The sequence below is a fragment of the Falco rusticolus genome, chromosome 2 (assembly GCF_015220075.1).
Source record: "Falco rusticolus isolate bFalRus1 chromosome 2, bFalRus1.pri, whole genome shotgun sequence".
In the NCBI taxonomy this organism is placed as follows: Eukaryota; Metazoa; Chordata; class Aves; order Falconiformes; family Falconidae; genus Falco; species Falco rusticolus.
This window is the reverse complement of record NC_051188.1, coordinates 40,305,033-40,327,163: the sequence shown is the minus strand read 5'-3', so window position 1 is coordinate 40,327,163 and position 22,131 is coordinate 40,305,033. Positions and strand designations below refer to the sequence as shown.

General features: G+C 35.4%; 1 protein-coding gene across 1 annotated transcript in view; it reads left to right on the top strand.

Annotated features, from left to right (window-relative positions):
• Positions 1-22,131, top strand: part of LOC119143299 (protocadherin-9-like) — a 392,588-nt gene that overhangs the window by 367,859 nt on the left and 2,598 nt on the right. The window lies entirely within an intron of this gene.

Genomic DNA, 22,131 nt, shown 5'->3' with positions numbered 1-22,131 from the left:
AGCACTCTCCGTCTCTGGATGCATTAGTGTTTATTACAGGCTGAACTTGCAGATGCTACCATTTGAAAACAGTAATAGAGCCAGTTGTGTGGCCTTAATATTTATATAATTACCAATGATTTCATGCTTCCCTCCCCAGTGCTTCTGAAATAAAAACGGCTACATTAGCATGGTCAAGCATAACAGTGCTCCTTACAATCCTGTAAGCCTAAATTGTTTTGCTGTAACAGGCTTTGCATTTCACTCTGAAATAAAACATTTTGTGTTAATCAGCTTACCATTAATGAACGATTTGAGTGACACATTTGGCACATTTTTGCATATTTAACTATGATCTGATTTTTTATATATATATTAATGACACATAAAATGTATACTCCGAAGAGTGTGCTGGAGTGTCTTCAGTCTTTTGTATTTCTGATTTGAAAATAATAAGTTGTATTTTTCATCTCCCAAAAGCTTATCCTTTTTGTCCAAAAAAGGACTATGGTTTGGAAGTTAGCCTAATAAAACAATTCTTGTATTCCTTATAGTTACATTTTCAGACACTGTTCCTCTTCATGCATTTCAATTGTACTGAAAATACTCATAATCATACCCATTCTTTTGATGAAGCAAAAGTCATACAATATTTCTAGTTAAGATATTACTTACCCAGAAGTAAAGCCTGTTGATAAAAAGTAAGAATTGCATTCTCCTGGCCTATTTAGTACAATAGTGTTCAATATGGCTGTGTGTTAAATGCTTCCTCATATAGACAAGACTAAAATACATCAGGTTCCCTGTTTTATTTCATATGTTGAGAACAGGAGATATCTGTTATTCCTATGTTTTGAAATTAAAAAAGAAAAAAATAATTAATAGATGTTGGTAGACTAGAAGAGCATTTAAAGATGTGTTCAGTTGTTCATCTGTTGTCTTTTATTCTGTTATTTTGTCCTGAGTTTTGAAGGTGATGAGTTCAGTAAATTCTGTGTAATTCAGGATCGAATCCTAAGTAAAAATTCTGTAAAAATATACAGAGGAATAATTAAGGAAGATTAATGTTTCAGAATTGGTCCCTCTGTTGTGTAAATATTACATGACTTAAGCAAAACTAAAAGCAAAGCAAAACCTTTTCATTGTAAAGATGAAAAAAGGAATGACTTGTGCCTTAGAGGATCTTGCCAACAGGGTCTCTATATATGTCTAGAGTTTGGGAACAATGTGTGAACACAGAGAGAGCTCTGATAGACTTGCAGTGTGGCGGTGCCTAAGAAACAGCACCCCCATTATCAGAGCTGAAAGGCGCTTTTGTTTCTTTTATCTCACATGTTCTGTAACTATGTTCACAGAGTAGCTTTACCAAAACTTCTAAGGGCTGTGCGTGAGAGTTCTTGTGTCTTTTGTCTTATATTCCATTTACTTTGCTTTGCTGTAAGCTAGTCATTAAAAGCTTGTATTGCTGCTAATTTCATTAAAATCTCTGTTGTGTAGACTGGGCAGAAGTCACTTTTCCCTTTGCTGCTTTCTCAGTGACCCAAGAACAGGATGGTTGAGAGGGGAAGTAATTAACACTGTCATTAAAGCTTGTCACTGGCTACTTGAACAAGGACCTAATCACTGCTCAAGCAGTAAAGTGTTTGCATTACAAGGGACATTGTGACTGTCTTCTGCAATGACAGCTCAAAAGTCTTTCAAAGGTAAAAGATGTTTTCAAGACATCTGTCCATCCTCTGCTCAGTTTCCAAAATTTAAGTAGACTTCTACCAGAAGCAAGCAAACCCATCAAGAGAGTAACTGTAGTTCTCTCTTTGTCAAAACCATGCTGTGGTGGAGGATGCCCTGCAGGCAGCTGTGTGCAGGATGCTGGTCCCCAGCCCACACGGTCAGGGTGCGAGTTACATAGGGACATCGCTGTGCCTGCACAGCTCCCGCACCAACTGGTATTGGGTTGTGAACGGAACTGCTGGGGTTTATTCACTTGCGTTATTTCATTGTGGTCAATAGATGAGGTCAACAGAGGAGGAATTTCAGGACAAGCAAAAAGGTTTTGAAAATTTTGTGAGTGAGAGAGTTCCTGAGAGGAAGAAAGAGATGTGGGCTTATGGGCTGAGTGGAGGAGAACAGAGGCTCCCTTAGTCCCCTGATAAATCTGCAAATAGCATAGGCATTATTTTAAAAGAAGAAACTGTATGTTACTAAGATCTTGCCAATACAGATTTGAATCATCTTTGCAGTTGTAAATGAAGGCCATTACTAGGACAGTCTCTTAGCTTGGTTGTTGAAAATTAAACTGGAAAAACTTGCCATTGCACTGACAGTTTTAAAAGTTTCTCTGATGAAAGCTTGGTTGTTTTTTGTTTGTTTGTTTTTTAATATTTATATTTATCCATATTTCTAGCCCTGTATTTCAGCAGGTTTAGGAATATGTTTGCTTTTGTGGAAATTTTGGGTTTAGATAAGAGAATTGCCAAACTGCAGTAAGGTAGTTTTGGGTGCCCTTCAGTTTGGTAATGTTACTGGCTCTCAAGGTTCAGAGCTCTGGTTTTGATCTTTCAGTATATGGTTTGAATCATGTGATTTAACATGTCCAGATATTTGAACTTGGTCTCCCAAATTTCTCTGTCTCTTTAATCCATAAGATTTCTCTAGTTTCTGTATTTTATTTAGGGTCATGATTTATTATAACAAGTAAAATGCTATGTAAATGCTTTGAGGGAAACACAATTTTTCTATTGAAAAACAATACCTCATTAAGTCTTCAGGTTTTGTTTCTTGTCGTAGCACTTTCTTGTCCTGGGGATCTGGTTTAAGACTTCTGTGAGCTGTTCTGCCTTGAGAAGAAGAAGAAGAAGAAGGAAAAAAAAAAATTTACATTTTGTGATTCTTTGTTCCTATGGAAATTGAAGAGACCCTTTTTCTGTGAGATGAATTTCAACTTTCCATATCTTCTTGATAATGATTTTCAGGCACTATGGGAGAACAAAAGAGCTTTTCTAAGTAGGAAGAGTGCTTTCAGCCCAGACACAGAAAACATGACACCCCCCACCAGGTTTGGCTTGCTAGAGGGGTTACTAGTCTGTCATCTTTACCACAGTTATCTCAGCACTTCTTTTGAGTGACATAAGAAGACTCAAATTCAGGCCTGTGAGCTGCAGATAACTTTTCCTGAGATCAAACAGAGAAAAAAATGTATATTTTGGCTTTAAACATCGGATTGTAAATATAGTGCTGTTGTTCTTACTATTGACAAGTACTTCTTTGTACCTATTTCTCTGCACTCTCCAAATTCTATCATCAGCCATTAGCTCTAGACAACCTAACAGGAGATTTTTTTTTTTTATTTGCAGCAACTTCGAATGCCTGCCTTCTCTTTATGGCTGCTGCTGCTGCTGTTAAAATATTTATATCCTTGATTTTAAATAAATAAGGCCTCTATGTTTCTCTAAATCAATGCGGTTAAAAAACCCTTTCTCCCAGGGAATTCTGGATTAATGCCAATTTAGGCTTACAATAAAAAGTCACTTTCCTGCCGGAGATTTGTAAGCTCTGGCTGAAATGTGAGGATGATTTTGACAGCAATTCTAAGGTAAATGAGGAGTAGTTTAGCTGAAGTCAGTTGGTGTTGGTGTAAATGAGAACAAAATCAGCCTTTGCATATATGAAACAAACATCTATCTTCTCAGAAAAGTCAAAGTATAACCCTAGAAATGTGTTGCAATGAATTTTTCACTAAGGATTTGAATGCTAGCAAACATCTCCCTGATTGCTGTCTTAAAAGAGGACAAAGAAAATTCAGAAGGATGTAACATTTATCAGTGGTCAGTAAACAAAAGGAATCTTTTGTTGATACAGCAATTTTTTATTTGAATCATGAGACAAATGGGACAACTGGTGAGAAAAAAGAAATACATATCCTGTGTGAATTCTCTTGTTCAGGAGGGAGGGATACCCCCTCTTTCAAAAACATCACTGTTACTGTTATGATTATTCATAGAGGGCTGTACACAAACCCCATCCTTCAATGGCACTTCGTTTCAGGGAAATATCAAATGGGCCTCTGAATATAAAACAGTTTGCAAGTTTTACTGTCTGTTCTTCTTGGTTTCTTCACTGAACAGTCCAGAAGAGGCTTAAGTACTTACAGGGCTTCCACTGACATGATATTAGAGTGCCATGTAATCCACAACCTACTGCTTTGCCCTGTATGGTAAAGGAAATTCTATTATCCTCATTTTATAGATGAGCAGTAAAGACACAGAGGAACTAAATGACATAGTTAAGGTCACACACATTGTCTTTGATTTAATAGATATTTTCAAAGATCTGTCTTCTGTTGCTTCAGCTGTAGAAGCTAAGGATCCCACGTATACATCTGATCTAGGCACTCTGGGTAATTTAGTACTCAGCAGGGAGAAGTAGACACTTTCAGGGCACAATTCATCTCATTGTAAAGTAAAACCTAAAGGAGTTCAGATGAATCACATTGTAAAAGAGCCTGTTTAAAGAATCTAGATGATTAGCTGAAAGGTATTCTTCAATTACAAATGCCAGTATTTCATTAGATAATTCCTTCTTCTAGTACTTTCTTTTACTAGGTGCAATTTTTTGAAAGTATGCGAATGCTGGACAGCATACATGCTGAAAAATCCCACTTTCTTGCTAAGAAGTCTTATCCTTAATGCTGCATATTCTCTGTAAGGAATTGTAAATCCTTTTATCTATCTTGTGTTAGAAAGAGTACGTTGTGACTGTAGTGTCTTAATACTTTATTACAATGCAAACTTTTATTGTACATCAGTTGCCATTTTTGGAGTCAGAAATTAAGAAAAGAAATGTAAGAGTATAAACTTCCATTAATATGCACAATAAAAATAAGTCTACTGTGTTTTTTTGTGGAATTTTTGCTAATATAAGAATCTAAATTTTGGGAAGGGGTCTAGTAGTCTGTTGTCATAGACATGATGTTATCAGATTTATTCTTAGGACAACACTACCTTTTAATTTACAAAGTCATTTTACGTCTCTTATTTTTTTATTCCTGCTCTTCACCTTTTTTTCTCTCTGGTTTCATTCTCCTAAAAGAAACAAAACTAAAATCTCCTGGCCTTCCCTAAAACAAAAGAAAACTCCTGTCTTTTTCTTTCTTTAGTTCTTTTGATAAGATAACTTGGCCTTTACTGATGGTACTTCCCAGTTCTGTGTCAGGAGCAGATTGTATCAGCCATTTACGTATATTTATATCAAGGTTATTTAAATATTATTCAGGATTAGTTTTTGAATGCATGGAACCTCTCTCCAGCACCATACTTCCCCTTTCAGCACTATCTATTCATTCTTGAATCAGCCTACAGGTTCCATTAGCATATATTCTATCTAAACTAAAATAATTTCTTATATGGCACTTCATCACATGCTTTACTGGAGTCCAGAGAGATGAGATTTACTCAATTTCCTTTGCTTCTAAAAATGAAGTAATTAAACATAGTAATCTCACATAATCTACCATTCTTAAAATATGTGTGGCAGATCTTCTCATTTATCAGTTGTCACGGTGTTATACTTTCCTTTTTAATGCTGTTTAATTCCTTCAGATCAATTCTTACAGATTTATAGTGACTTGTGCTCACTTTTCTCCCCTCTAAGATTGCGTGTACATTTATGACATCCCAGTCAGGTAGCATTCATCATATTTATAAAACTGGTTGGTGCTGAATTTGGATTTTTCCTCTGATTAATTGTGCCTGCCCCATAAGGGAACCTTAGGTGATATGCAACAGAGTTATCATGAAGTTGAAGCAAGTATTTCTGGTTGTTGCTGTGGCTGCTGCAGGCCATGCTGAGGTGGGCATTTGTGCAGACAAGTGTTGCGGTCCTTACTTAATCAGCCTTGCCAACAAGGAGATTTTACTGCCTCCATCTTTTAGCCGTAACATAGTAGGACCCTGAAGGTTTACTTAGTAAACTAATACAGACCTAGAGAAACACTGTCGATGCACAAACATCAGGACAAAGAATGTTGTTAATGTTACTGCCTTCTGGAAAAAGAGCACTGTGGAACAAATGTGCAAGCCGGCAGTGAATGAATTCCCAAGGTGTTTATGACATTCCCATGTTCTTTGACAACACAGGTAGAGAAACTGACAGAGTGTAAAGTTCCTTTGAAAGTCAGACTGCTGAGAAGTTGCAAAGTGATTACCTGAGACTGTGAAATAGATTAATTAGCAAAGAAAAAAAATGCAGTGCTTAATAAAAAAATTCATATTCAAGGTGTCTGCCAGGTGTTTTCTGCTTTTCAGTGCTGTTATTCTCCCCACAGCAGGCAGGGAACAACATTTTCCATTTTAATCAGGAATACTGCTAGAACTTAATGCCTGAATGGGGCAACAAATGCAATTTACGATGTAATCCATCTTTTCAAACTTTTTTGAAGGGCTTTTCATCTCACCTTGCAGTCAACAAAGCCATTAGCATTAGAGGGATTTTCAGTTGTTTCTTTATCAGTTTTGTTGGCCTGGCACACTACAACTTTGGTCCCTTAATACTGCAGAAATCCATACTGCAGTGGTGATAGAGATCTGCAGTACTGTGAAAGTGAATGCTATCCCTGGTATTTCTATGACATTCCATTCTATTTTGGGGTCACAATACAGAAAAAAATGAAAATTTTCTCTAGAGAAAATGTCCTGAAACTCTTCAGCATGTGCTTGGAGACCATCTGAAAGCCTTGCTAGAGTAGGAGCTCTGTTCTGTCCAAATGAGATCCACTCACAAGTAACAGGGATCAGGAAAAATTAATTATTTCAATGGACTTAATTTTGTAAGTAAAAAATTCAGCGGTTTGATATAGCAATTAGATTTAAAGAAATAATTAACTGTGTAAGGAAAGTTTTCCTATTCTTCCTAGAATTCCTATATTCTGTGCATGCCCTTTAAGAGATGGAAGTGATGAAGTGTTATGGCAAAGCCAAGGGTACGATATAGCTCCAGATTCAAGTGCTAAATTTAGCGATGTACAATATAGTATGTACATAACAGGTGCCTTAACTTCTTCTTATGGCTAATGGCGATCTAGTCAGAACAGTTTGTATAATACAGAGCTGTTCAGATAAATTTCTGTACATTTGGTTTCGTGAATTACTGTATAGTATTGACTAGACCAATAGGACAGACAGGGTTTTTGTTAATTAAAATGAAAGATTAGGGAATACTTGTATCTATGGTTCCTGTGTAGATATATACACCATGGACATCTAAATTTTGAATCTGAATCTCAGTTCTATACTTGCTTTCTCTATGGCATTTCATCACCTTGCAAATATACAAGACAAAACCTCTTTGCATGATCAGTTCAGATGACTGTCTCCAAAGCTGAACCATAGGGTGGAATGGATCCTACCTTACTAATGACTGTATTTAAGCAACCTTGAGTTTTATACCTAAATGAAGTACAGAAAGAAGATCCTCACTCATTTTAAGTGAAATCTGGTAGCTAAATTCAGTGATATAAACATGTAGGAAGACTTGTCATCCAGTCAGCTGGGAAGATGGTAGGAGGAAATATTTTTTTGGAGAAAAAAACAGGGATTCTGATGAGATCTGAGTTGAAAGTGTGTCAAAATGAGAGTAAGCAGAACTATATATAGACAATGTGGAAAAAGCAGCTTTGAGCTGAAGAACCTGTAAAGGAAGAATTGGTGTGGTGTATAGGGATACTAAATGCTAAAGGGATGACTTGTAGTTCACAAGGGAATTGGTTTGTTTCTTTCAGTGCCTGCCTTCTAAATCAGGCTTGCTGGTGAAATTAATTTGGTGTTTTATAGAGACAAAAGACCTAGTTTTGCACCCAATGAAGGCAGTAGCAAAACTCCAACCTATTTCAAAGGAGAAGAGGTACGTGTCCGATGGATGTGTGGAGAAACAGCTGCCTGTGTCTGTTTTCCCACCGAATACATTGACCTGGAATACTTCCGTTTGTCTAGCAATAAAGCATTCTGGCATCTCAGATAAGTCATTGTGCTTTTAAGTGTTCGGCATTGTTTCTAAATTACTTGCTGCCTCTGAAGTTGCCATTTAATAAATTAACTCACTGGATACAAAGGTAATAATCTTCTTAAATGTGACTGTTAATTCCCTCGTAACTGCAATTTTATAATAGTTCCTCTTCTAAAGTTAAATTGTTGGCACAAAGCCATGCATTACTAGCTAGGGTTTGCAGAGGAATGCCGGGTGTCCTAACCAGGTTTCAGTTATCCTTTTCAGCATTCTTCAGCTTGAATCAGTCATGAACCCAAGTGCATGACAAAGTCATTAACGGAACAATAATTCTTAGGTGTTTTGACAAGGCATTCTATAAATGGTAATTAACATCTGCACCGCAGTTCCTGTCAGGGAGGTGAAACAGTGGAAATGTTAAGTAAACTAAATCTGGCAACTGGAATTCTTCATGTACTTTTCATATTTTGGTAAATCAGCTTTTATACATGTGTGTGTGTATATATATATGTATACATATATGCAAGTAAAAAGATACACGATTACCTTCACGTTGTTATTTTGAGTTGCTTCATAGTTTTACAATTCTACGAGTTCAGTAAATACAAAGCTGTTCATAGTGCCCATTATTTTCAGAAGCTTCAGTGTGATAAGCCTATAACATACCTCAATAATTATGTGCCCAAAATTATATTATGCATTGATTTTTTTTGTTTTTGTTTTATTAGTATTATTATTATTATAAGATGGGAAAAAAACCCCATTAAATTCAAATATGACATTAGTGTTTACATCTCAAACTGGAACAAAAAAAAATGTCCAGTGAACTGCCAAGTATTCACAACTCCATTATAGGTATTTTTAGTTTCTTATATGACGTGCAAGGAATTTAAGTTTCTAGCCACATTTTATAACAATGAAATGAATTCTGAGGAGATAAGCAGGTCTTAAATCTTGGGGTTTGTATTATTAAAAAAAAATGTTTTAAGGAAAGAAAAATAACAGTTGTACTTGGTGTGTTCCTGCCCCAAAATTGCTTTACACATGAACCAAATTTCCCAAACTTCCAATGATTTTTTTGATTGCTTGAGAGACCAAACTGTGTAAAATCATAAAGGAGCGTCTAAAGAGCGTATTATATGTCTAAGTGTTCATGGTCTGTGCTCATAGTGACAATTTTTCCTTCAGCATCTCCCTGAATCCATTTTAATCCATTTAAAATTCAGTAATATTTGTTACTATTTGTTTGCTTTAAAAAGTTTGGGCACCAGGAGAAGCCATCAAGGATACTCCTCTAAATGTGTTAGTGAAGACCTACCATATGTGCATTTTGTGCACTAATTTCAGCCAACCTTTTTACTGTGTACTTAGATTTGGATACAACTTAGAGCGATCTACTTTCTAGCTTCTCTTGCATGAATAAATGTAATGCAGTAAAGACAAGTGCAAGAGGTTTGGAAGGCTTGGTTTACTGAGATTTTTCATTAAATTGAAGACAGAAGAAACTTGTCAGCCTCCATTAAATGTAGATTCACTATTCATTGAAATACGGTTCGATTTGCTCTTCATAATCACAAAGATTTTTTTCTCTAGTCTTCCACATAAGATTTGAAAGCCTAAAAGTATACTTCTTGCCAAGGATTTAAATAGGACTGTGTGACTAACCAAAATTATTTGGAAAGTAGTGTATACAGACATTGCTTCTATATTTATTTTCAGTATACTGAATATAATGACTAAATGCAGCACAGGTTAATTTTCCAACAGAGTTTAATAAAATGTGTTTTGACTCAGGAACATTTGTTTAATGGGAGTTTTACTGTAAACTATATAAGCTCATAAAAAGACTTATGGATATCTCTTCTGAAGAAATGGTTCAAATGAACATAGCTTTTAAAGAAAATGGAGGGACCGTAGCATGGGTGTAGCTCAGACATAATGGACAAAAGCACTTTCTAGTATATTCTGTGGAACATGCCTGTAGTTCTGACAGCTCAACTGGCACCAAACTGAATTTTACAAAATTAACTAAATGAGATGCCATTATAGGAGCAGAATTAGGAAACGGTTCTTTCGTCTCTGGCTTACTTTAATGGCATCTCTGACATCTGTGTCCTGTGAAATTTATCAAGCATACATTTTGTGTAGGATGGAAGACAAAATCAACAATGTAATCAAGCTTACCAGGCAACTAATTTAAGCACTCTCCTTTGTTATGTACTTCAGTTTTTCAGATTCATGTAGTTTAAGTTTAGAGAACAAGTTCCCAGATTTAAGTCCTAATTCTGCAAAGAGAAATGCACTTCAAAACGTCTTTTCAAGTCAGTTAAATTACTTATTTACATAATAGCACTTACACATAAGGCATCTGTCATGAATTTGCAACATCTTCAGTTTAACCTAGATTTGATTTTGGTCTGAATTGTACTGAAGGAAAACAGGAAAACACAAAAGTGACAAGAAACATGTATTAGCAATAGGGCTTCACAAAAAAGATGCATTTCAGCTGAAATTTAATGTTTCTTTAGACAGCTGTAATTAACCTAATTACAAAATAATTTTCATATTTCTGTGCAAAAATAGTCTTAATTATATTTTGTAATTAACATTGTTTTTTTAAACACCATAGTATATGTATGCAGTTTCATTTTGCTCTTAGAAGAATCACTGTCTGGAGTACAGAATTTGTAGCTTTTTAGTAGTTTGGTGGGTTTTTTTAGTTTTCTTTCCCATTTTTCATTTATTCCTTAAAGCAAGCAATTGATTTTTCCCCTTTCTTATTCAAAAATTATGGGGAAAATGTTTACTTTGGCACTTGCCACTGTACAAAGGTTACTCTAGTGCTAAGAAAATAATACTTAGGAAATAAAATTGAATGATTCAAAATACAACTGAGTGATAGAATTTGATATGAAGCTACACTGATTGTTTCTGGTGGCAGCTTTATGTTATAAATTTGCTGAAGATATCAAAGTTAATAACTTCGAACTATTTTTCCCAAGATTAAAACCAAGATTTCTTACTTTTGGAGAGAAACAAACTGACAACTCCAGTTAAGAGCACCTCTGATTTGAGAAAAAGTAAAATTTACAAGAATGCAGAAATATACTGAAATCTGGTACCAAATTCCTGGAAGTCTGGAAGGGTTGTAGGATAGTGAAATAAGCTGTATGCCTACGTTAAAAAAAAAAACAAAACAACCACACACACACAAAACCCCAAAAAACAAAACAACACAAAACAAAAAAAACCCAACCCTTTTCCATAAAGGACAGTTTTATTGATGAATGCTACTATTTGTGATTAAATAAGAAGATAACTCCTGATGTGGTCCGTATCCTGGTTTCCTCTTTACACATTTCTGTGGTGGATAAGAAGAGCAGTAAGGTTATTTTTTGGAGGCTATAGTTCTCCATTCTTTTTCATCAATTTCTGTTGGATGCTCAGCCTGCTGCTATTTCTAGAATTTGCTTGAAAGACCAGTGCAACTTTAAAACATGTGGTGTCCATTTAAAGAAAAAGTTACTTTTTATTTGAATACAATACTTTCATTAAAAATATTCTTGCAATAGAATAAAGAAATCCTTGTTCTTAAGCTCTCAAGTAGATATTAAACTAATTGCAGAATATTATTATTAGTGATACTTCAAGATTACAGGAAAATTGGCAATATTTGGGGCTTAGGAGAAAACTGGAGATATTTTTGAGAATAACTGAATGACTTATCAAAGAAGATTTACATAAGATAACAAACCCACTAAAATGTAGTATATGGTTTGGGTTTCTTTAACTCTGTGTATGGGTTGAGAATATCCTGGAGATAAGTACAGTAAATAAAACCCTATGCATTTCTGAATACAAACTTTCTGCCTAATTTAGAACTCAAATAGATTTCTGGTGCAGTAAATAACTTACAAAGATACCTTTCTAAATCTGGCTTATAAATTCAACAATTTCCACTTTTTCACAGTTTTATGTTTTCCGGGCTTTTAATTGTATCGCCAGTCTTACTTTCGAGGATTTGGAAACCTCAACAATCACAGTCTTCTCACTCTTACAAATAGCAGCATTTCAGGGGCTTCCACCTATTTCAACCCGTGGAGGGCTAAAGTTGATTGGAAGTATTAATTTTCTGTGTATATATATATATATATACACAGGACAGATAGATAGATAGATAGATAGATAGATAGATAGATAGATAGATAGATAGATAGATAGATAGATAGATAGATAGATAGATAGATAGATAGATAGATAGATAGATAGATAGATAGATATCAGGATCCCTCCAGTAAGTGTCTTCCAGACTTCACAGAATCTTACTTCCTGAGTATGGTTGAGATGCACTGCCTTTTGAGTATCTTGTGTAGTCTAAATTATCTGCTGGTTTATTCACTGGCTGCTGGAACCGCTTTGCTTATAATGAAAAAGCTTTATTCGAGTGCATTTTCAAGAGATCAGAGGGAGTTACTGGAATGGCGAAAAAAGAGCTAGACTCATTACATCCATTTAAAATACTTAAGGCGAAATGTAGTCACCATCCATGTGTTCCTTGTTCATCAATGGACAGAAACTCACCTCCAGAAAGTGAGTCAGGTCTTCAGAAAGCTGAATCAATTTTCAAAAATGCTTTTCTGTTGTTTGATAGTAGGAGGCTAGGACGACTGCATACCCAACTTGAGCACAGCAATTAAATTGTTCCTTTTGTGTGAATGATTACTTTAACTTCAATGGGTATCACTCTATTAATTCCATTCTGTTTTAAATGAAGGTTAAGGACTTAGATGGATAGACAGTATATGTGTGTGAGTGTGTGTGTATTTATATATATATATATATATATATGTAAAATATGTGTAAAAGTATAGAAAATATATGAGATGTATAGAAATAAATCACATTATATATATTTTTTTACAGAGCACAGTTCATATATATATGTATATGATGATGAATTGTGCTTTTATTGAGTTGTGGATTAGTAAAGCCTATATCCTTACTTTGATAAAATCACAAGGTATCATGCCTGCCCTCATTGCATGATCTGTATTTATCATAAGTCAAAAGATCAAGCTTTTACTGTAGGTTAGAGAGTTATCAAGAAAAACTATGCTTTGATATAGACTTCTTTTAAAAATCATAAAAATAAAATTAAATTCAAGGTAACTGGTTTTATTTTTTTTTCTGCTGTATGTGTGTTAATGGACACGCATATAACAACTCCATAAAAAGTTTACAAAATGTACAGTGTTGAAATAAGTGTTCTTCAGCTCTGTTTCACAGCATTCTGTCAGTTTTTCTGATTTAGAATATTTCTTTTTCACATTGAATCCTACCTTTTTACACACCCAATTGTAGAAATTAATCACCAAAATCTGATTTTATGATGAACAGTTGACAGAATAATCCAAATTGAGACATAAGTTGTTTTTGACTAACAGGAGGTTCATGTTTGGCGCATATCAGTAGATCAGAAAAAGTGACCGTGTCAAAAGTGGTGCTGTCTCAACAGGTTGCTTGTAAATCAATTCACAAAATATTTTGATCAAGTACCATAAATATTTAGGGATGAGAGAAAAAAGATAGTAAGTGATTGTGACCATGGGATGCTTTATAAATACTTTATTATCACCATCCATCATCACCTTTTGGGAATAAAGACATTTTTAGGCAGCAAAATGAAGAGCTACATAACAAAAAAAGATGAAGGCTGAAAATCAGTTATTCCAAATAGTTGAACACTGACTGTGTTTTTTTTCTCATTAATTGATCCAAACAAATTTAGAAGGTTCATTTGAATCCTCTGTGGCATTTTGATTTGTTAGATTTTCCTGCTAAAATTACATGTGTGGAAGGTAAAAATGCTAATTTTGAGGAAATAAAATCAGATGAGTTAGCATTCTTCATAGGTGTAGCTTCAGCAGACAAGAAGATGGATGAGTTCCATGCCATGCTGAAGATGGGTACAAACTTTAAAAGATATGCTGTCTGCTATTTGTGTGCCACAAAGTCTGTCTAACAATATCCTCTCAGGGAGATAATCTGTTGTTCTGGGTGCCCATGTATTATTGTATTTGGACTATCTCCATTTGCAAATGTTGACTTTTCATCTGTGACCAAAGAATGAAATCTGTATGAGAGATGTGTAAAACATTTAATCTTTATTTATTTGTTAACAAAATATTATTTTTGCCAAATCCTGTTTGCATTTCTTTTCTCCTGCTCTCCCTGGAAGGTGACTGCATCCACAATGTGACACTTAAGCTGAGAATAGAAATTGCAGTAGTTTGTGGGGGTTGGTTTGTTTGTTTAACGACAGAATGCATTTAAACCAGAATAACAATCCCAGATATCATTTTGTATCTTCTGTATTTCTAAAGAGGATACTACAATTGGTTAGATTTGTTCATGAAAGTTTATACAGAATACAGTTGTTGTTAATATTTGCTGATACATAGATTTTTAAGACCAGAAAGAACCACTACAGTATCTAGTGAAACTACTTTTTTTACTACAAGGTATAAAGTTTCACCCAGTTAAATTCAGAAATAAAGAAAGGGTGGCATAGAGATCTGAACACAAGGCAGTGTGCAATCCATGATAAGTAACAAAGCTGGATTTTGATGACAAGTGAAGAGCACTGAATCCTACAGGTTTGAAGTGTTTAGTGGGAGCTCAGCACCACTCCAGACCGTGACAGCTTTGGAACACCTCCTGTGGCATATTTCTATGCTGTTTATTGCATGGACCATGCCCTTGTGATTTCAAAGTGTTGTGACTTGCCTGCAGAATGGTCGCAAGTCTGTCAGTCAATTCACCTATCTATTGATAAAGACTAGACAGCACTAAGCAAACTGGACTGCTACTGTCTCACAAGCATAGCAGTGTATTCAGTAGACTTTAGGAAATGGGCTGTTTGCTGTCTTCTATGGATAACTGAGGCCTAAAATTTGGATAAATTTCTGACTTTACAAGCAACCAAAAGGAACTGCCACTAGGCTATAAAAACTTACTTCTTACTGTAAGGTGTTGGTAAGAGTTAAGTCCCAAGTAAATTCAGTATTAAATAATTTATGTTATTTAAAAAAAAAAGAATAGAATTAAACCAGAAATGTAACAACATACAGCTGAATTAATTTCAAGGGTATGTTTAGATGGCAGGAGCAGAGAGATGTAAATGTGGCCTGCTTATAGACTGAACTTTCCATTTCCAGACAAGCTGGTTTGGAAGACTTCATGGGATTATTAACAACTCTAAACTACTAAACTCTTCTGAAATTCCTTATATGCTTTCTTGAAGTGTATTTGTTTAGGCACAGCAACATGCAAATTTAGTCTTGTGGCACCAGCTCTGCATCTAGCTGGACAGTAAATAAAGTAGCCTATTTGTTCCCATCTGCAGAAACAGGCCACAAAATACCTTCCAAGGAATGTGTAGTAAGCAGGTCTAGGAAACCAAAGGCTTTATTCTCAAAAGCATTGTAAAATGAATTCCATTTCTTGGAAGGTGTCAACTTTTGGAAGGTGTCTAGTATTGGAGAATGCAAGGTTTTGTTTAGGCTACCAGTGCTTTCAAAGGGTGGACTGTATGGTACATGACTAATTCCTGAACATGCACACATGAAACACAGAAGTTTATGTATCAATATATAAGCAATTGGAAATAGGCACAGAAAGTTAGGCTGGATAAAAACATGTTGACAGCAGAGCCATTACTGGTGGAGGTGTAACTTGTAAATTGTAATGTTATTACATTTCTAGGAAGGTTACCAGAAAAAAAGAAGTAAAATACAACCACCTAAATAACAATCCCTTTCATTTTAGCTTTTGTAGCGGAGCAGCTATAGGTGAAAGGAACTCGAGACAAGAAATACAGAACACTTTCTGTAAGTGATCATGGTGTTAACATCTACCTTCTGTACAGTAGAGTAGTAGTTTCAGCATTCCTCAGGTGTGTGAGAAGTCCCCTTCTCTGCAGGGTTACAGAGCTGTCTCTCATTTCTCAGAATAGTTCCTGTTACCCAGATCGAGGTTGATCCTTATACATCTATAGGAGAGAGGGACCAGAATCTGTCAGGAAGAAAAGGAAACCAGAGTTGAGCTTTCCAGAAGTGTTCTAACCACAAGTGGCCTCTGCACAACGTTTGAAACAAAAGACAGGTGCCCTTTCTGTTATCAGCCTATGGGTATAAACTGGAGGGGGAAAAACCCAGACTACTGTGCTGCTACATTGTTCAAAGCTACGACCTGTTAGCATATGTTAGTTGTACTCTTAAAATGATAAACACATTGAGATATTCAATATATGAAGAGAAGGGAACACTTATTTTCTTAACTCTGGACAGATTTAGACACGAAAAATTCATCTCAGTCATCAGAAAATGAGGCAATTCTGGGTAGAAACAGAATTTCAAGTACTTGAATAACGTTGCATTTCAAAATTTAGCTGCCAATGGTGTCAAAGAAGTCATGCATGATTTTTGAAATTATGGGTTGGATCTTAGACGGCCAATATTTCTGTGGAAGCCATCTGGATCGCTTAAGTGCTTCACAGAATTGTGTACAAAATCTTACTCTACTAGTTTTTTTCCTGTTTGTTCAGAAAATACTTCCGTTGCTGCATTTCTGTATTCTGGGCAGTAGCTCCTATGCACCCTTACCCCGCTGCCTACTGTCCCTCCTGTTACTGCGCTAATTAAGGATGCTGGCAGCTTATCTCTGCTAAGTAATACAGATATAAGCTAACTTCACAGCATTATTTAGTTCAGTAGTGATGAAAAAGAAGCTTGGGCCATGACAGGGAACAGAAACTGGCAGGGGTTTCTTGATCTATACCTGAGCATGGAGGTTGCAGCTCCAGGAAGAGGAGAGAGAATCGGCAGGTTACAAGGTGGTGGTGGTGAAGTCTACCAAAAACTGGCAGCAGCAATGATAGGAACCCAGGGACATTGGAACAAAGTGACTTGGGAACAGAATGTGATCTTACCAGCACTGACTGTGCCAGGTGGAATGACCATGGAATAAGCCACTAAAAATACATTTTTAGTAGTCACTGAATCTTGCTGTTAATTAATAATACCGAGAAGATACATCCAGCACAGCGTGCATGTGGCTTTGTAGCCTTGGATTATTTTTTTAACAGACTAGAAATAAAGAACAGTCTTTATCGTTTATTTGGCTGGTATTTAAAAGCAAAAACAGTCAAAAGAATCTTTTTCATTATGAACTATTTTCCAGTGTTTACATTTAATATATACAGTAGCTGCAAAACCTCTATGAAATGTAATAATGTCATTTCAGTTCCAATATATATGGGGAAGGCTGTGAAAACACGTGGTCTCAAAAAAGGTCATTTAGTAAAGTAGCCCATGAAAGCTTAAAAATCTTTCTGTATTCGAGGTTAAATAGAGCTGAAAATGTTGTTGCTGTTGTTTTCTTTTTTCTTTTTAAGATGCAATATGGAAAGTTAAATATATATGATTGAAACACAGCTGTAGCCATGTTCAAATCCACTATACTTAATGTTAGTGCCCTCAGCAAATAGTACCCATTCATTTTTTTGAGACCAAAAAGCCTCACCAAATAGAACTTACCTTGTGGTCTTGATTCTCTGAATTGAAGAATGAATTTTCTGGCTTTAAGCAAGAGTTTTAAAGAAGCAGGTTGAAAAGCAGCTGGTCAACACACCAGAAGCTAGCTGCTAATTGCAGCAGTAAGTTAATCAATGAAATAGCAGTTTAGCTTCTGGGTATAATCAAAAGAGATAAAAGACCACACAGAAATTCCAGTATTAGGCTATGACCAGCTCTTGAGTGGCATACATTATCTTCCTTCTTACACCTGTCTGATTTTGAGTAGGCAAGTCATGCATCTGCTTGACAGCTATTAACAGAATAAACTAACAGCAAAAAAGCATTTTTGGGTAAGATCTGATATAAATATTTACAAAGACAATTTAAGGGAGTGTTTGTTATGCACTTTTGTGTTTGCTTTCAAAACATTTAACTCCAGGGACAGATGGCTTGTACAGTTTTATCAGCACTTGTGTCATTATATATTCAAGCAGCCAAGACTGATAACCAGCCTCATGGATTATGGATTGTTCAGAGAACAAATACTTTGGAAAAAAATACCTCACATATCAATAAAGTACTGCAGTGTGGAAAAACTTGATACAGAAATTTCAGAGACATTTTTATGAAGCAAAAGGAATCAAATTAATACAATTATAAAATTAAAGCAGCAGGAACAGGTTTTTAAGTGCTGTCATTGTATGTGGTAATGAAACAACACTGGAAAATTGGGTGAAAGCTATTTTTCAGCAGTGGTGGAGGAGAAAGATAATTACCGTTAAGGCAACGTTATTCTTTCTCAGTACAAAGAAGCCAACTCTGCAGTGCAAGCTACCCCCAGAAGATCTCTCTCCCATCATCTTGCTCATGATCATTTCACTTTACACTACTGAATAGGAACCTGAATAATAAGGAGTCCTAGAAAAGAATAAACTGTCTATACTTGAGAACATAATTACACAAAACAGAAGCTGAAAAAAACCCATATTGTTGAAAGACTGTCTTTGATTTTTCCATTTTGTGGGTGAGATCCTTTTTTCCCAAGTCTGTTTTTTGTCTTTTCCCTGTTTCTCACAGTAGAACATTTATAGAGTGCCCTAAATCATGGTCAACATCATCATTATTAACAATAATATTTACAAAAACATTATACTTGTATCTAAGGGCCTTAACTGGAGATCAGGTGTGACAGACACAACACACATAAATGAAACTGCATTTTTCTTGAATCAGTAAGCATGATCATGCCTTGTAGTAGTTCAACGGTAAAATATATTATTTTAAAGATTCACATTTCAAAAAAAAAACCACAAAAAACCCTTTGTGGATTTCTTTTTCTCTTGTGATGGCTTAAACTAAAAGTGCTTAAAATAATGGTTGATAATTTTATATTAGTTTATATTTTTTAAAGTCTTATGAGGCATTTTGTAAACTTGAACCTCACAATATTTTAATAAAGCAAGTAAATATTCCCTGTATTTTACAGATTGGAAAGCATGAGTCAGAGTACTGCAAAATAAGCATACTCACTTGAGTAGGAGTCCGAACCTGTTCTCAGTTCTGGACATGCAGTTTAGTCATAGATTTTTACATACACGTAAAAGTATGTAGAGTTGTATAAGTATACAGTAAGTCTGTATACAGACTTATGCCATCCCTCACAGCTATTTGAACAGTTACACAGCTAAAAGAAGTGTCTTACAGGTGTTCCACTGGGATTTCCAGTCCTGTCCTAAAAAGATGGGGCCTCACTGTCTACAACTGTCACTTGGTGTGACCTACATCCATACAAAAATTGTAACTGGCCCACTACAGAGAGTGCCGTAGTCTTGCCTTTGCTTGAAACCTCTGCATAGGTAAGGTTGACTAGAGGAGAACTTGCACACAATAATTAATTTTTGAAGTCTAAGTTGAACAGTGGTATTTTCTTACACAAAAAAAAACCTCAAGGAGCTCCTCTTCCTGGACAGGTGATCATCTTGGCATTGCTACCCCATTCCTGTCTGCTCCTTACAGTAACAGATACCTAAATATTTCAGTGTGCTACAGAAAGTTCATAAACTTAGAGATGCCTAAAGAAAAGGATGTTTAAAATCTATTCTGAATTTAAGAGCATTAACTGCCTTGAACTCTTATTAAAGAAAGAAAACCACATGAAGTAAATCTTCCAAAGAGTTTGACATGTAGTTTAACATAGGGCCACATGCATATTTAGTACGAAGTAAAACGAGCTTATTACTCATTTAAATTTTAAATGGAAATGAATGTCTTTTCTTTTGAAATTTATTTAACTAAACAGAATAAGTAACTTATCCCCTTCAGAACTGTAGTACTGAAGGCTCTCCTATTAACCTTTTATTCCACTGTAGATTGGAAGCACAGAGTGCATGCACTGTATTTCTTGAAATGTGTCATTCTGTGGTGAATGGTTTTTTTTGTGTTTTGAAAGTTTTAATCCTGCAAAACCTCTCCGCCTTGGTCAGCAAGATAGTATTGTACTGTGAAAGCAGGCAGGTTGAAAATAGTTCTGACATTTCTCACTCTTTTCCTCAAAAAATGGGAAAAAACCTAATTACAATTAGATTTCTGTTGTCAGGGGCAAAAATCAACTTATTCATAGATTAACCTGTGGAAATGTTAATTTACAGTGAGTACTTCCTTTACTTATTATTTTTTTGGTTTTGGTTTTGGGTTTTTTGGTTTTTTTTACTAAGTACCTGCCTCAGTTTGATTGTAACTTCATAGTAGAGGATTCAAATAAGAGCTTTATAGAAAAAAGAATTTCTCTCTTCCAGGGAATTATCATAGTTCTCATTTTAGAATCAAAGATCTTGGTTCTCACTGAAATCTTTTCTAAGCTGCTACTTTACAGTTGCTTTTTCTTTTTTTCCTAATGGTTCTGGCTTAATTATTTCATCTTCTATTGATCTAAATGGAAAGTAGCGTTGATTCTATACATTTTTCATGTTCTAGATATCAGCAGTAGAACACATTCTTATATGGGAAATGCAGAAACAACTTTTATTATGCTTTATTATATTCTGTTACATCATCAGCACACTGTATATTCTCCAGATACTATCTCCAGAGGGGAGTTACTTAGAGATAAGATTAACTCCGTACATTGTAACATGTAGAAACATACCTGGCTGCATTTTCTACATGTGTAAAAGCAGTGGGTTGATAATCTTTGGAACTTGCTACCATAACTTGTTATGTGCCAGTAAAAAAAAAAAAAAAACAAAAAAAAAAACAACTGGGAAAGAATAGCAATTTCCATACAATTAATTGGGATATTTCAGTATTCAGAAAAAGATCTGTTTCTAAAGGTAATTTGTTATACATTCATGGAGTACAAGAAAATGAAAGATTCAATTATATTGTTTTGAAGATACAATTTTGTTGCTGATACACCACTGACCTTTTTCTTTTGATTAGTACTACTTTTTAAGATGGCTCATATTCATGCCTACTTGCTAATGCTCTTTCTCAAAAATCAATCTACAATTTCCTTCCTGTCACTGAGCTGTTTAATCGAGGAAGAATTGTCTCCTTAACTCTTTGAATGTCTACAGCAGTAGCCAGTTGATTTACTCTGAAGTCGAGACAAGGCATCTCAAAATTCTTGGTCAAAATTACAATACAATTAGCAAAGAATTATGACAAAGCATGTCTCAGATATTGAGAATTATCTAACGAAGACACACAAAGTGATTTCTCTGCCTTTTTCCTGGCTTGCCCTTCCTCATACATCCAGTCTGATCAGATGAGTAAATTAAGCCATTTAGAAATGCAGTGAGACTGAGAGGAATTCAGTGCCGCTGAAGACACGGGTGACCTGTCTGCTTGATTACAAGATGCCTGCAGCTGGCCAGCTGTGTCCTCAGCAGTGTGTGAAGAATTATGTGGATATTTAATATGCATAGTACTTCAGCAGACTTCATTTCTGTCTCCTGTGGTCTCATATTCCTGACTTAGAAAGAATTACGAGAACAATTCTTTCCTAAACTCAAGATTTACATAAGCCACCTTTTTTTATTTACCCCTTGATTTTTATGGGTGCATAGAAGTTATCTGAGATGTGTTTAATGGTCAGAAGAATTACAGATTTTATTCTCTTTCATGTTGTAATGTTTTGAAGTGTTTCATGGTTTCATATTAAATATGGCAAAGTTTAAGTACTTTCTTACTAGTTGGGAGTGCACATCATAGTTTTATACACAGGGTAAATGTCTAGAACTATGCACCAAACTAAGTTTGTAAAATAATGGACATGAGAATGATCCTGCGTACAAAGTGTTCCTTTGGGCAAGCCCATTTTTGGACGGTGCCGTTGTTTCTCAGTTTGCGGTAGCTGTCAGCTCCCCGAGGCTCTGCAGAAGTGGAGTGATTTGAGAGCAGAAGAGCACACATCCAAATCACAGGCCTTTACAAGCAACGTTAATTCTCACTCAGAATCTGCAAGGGTGTATTTACTTCCTCTGACATTTTCACCTACGTAACTATTTTCTTAGTGTGACAGAAAAAGGGCGTTAAGTTTATTCATAGTAGGATCTGGGACTGATAACATAGGACTAAT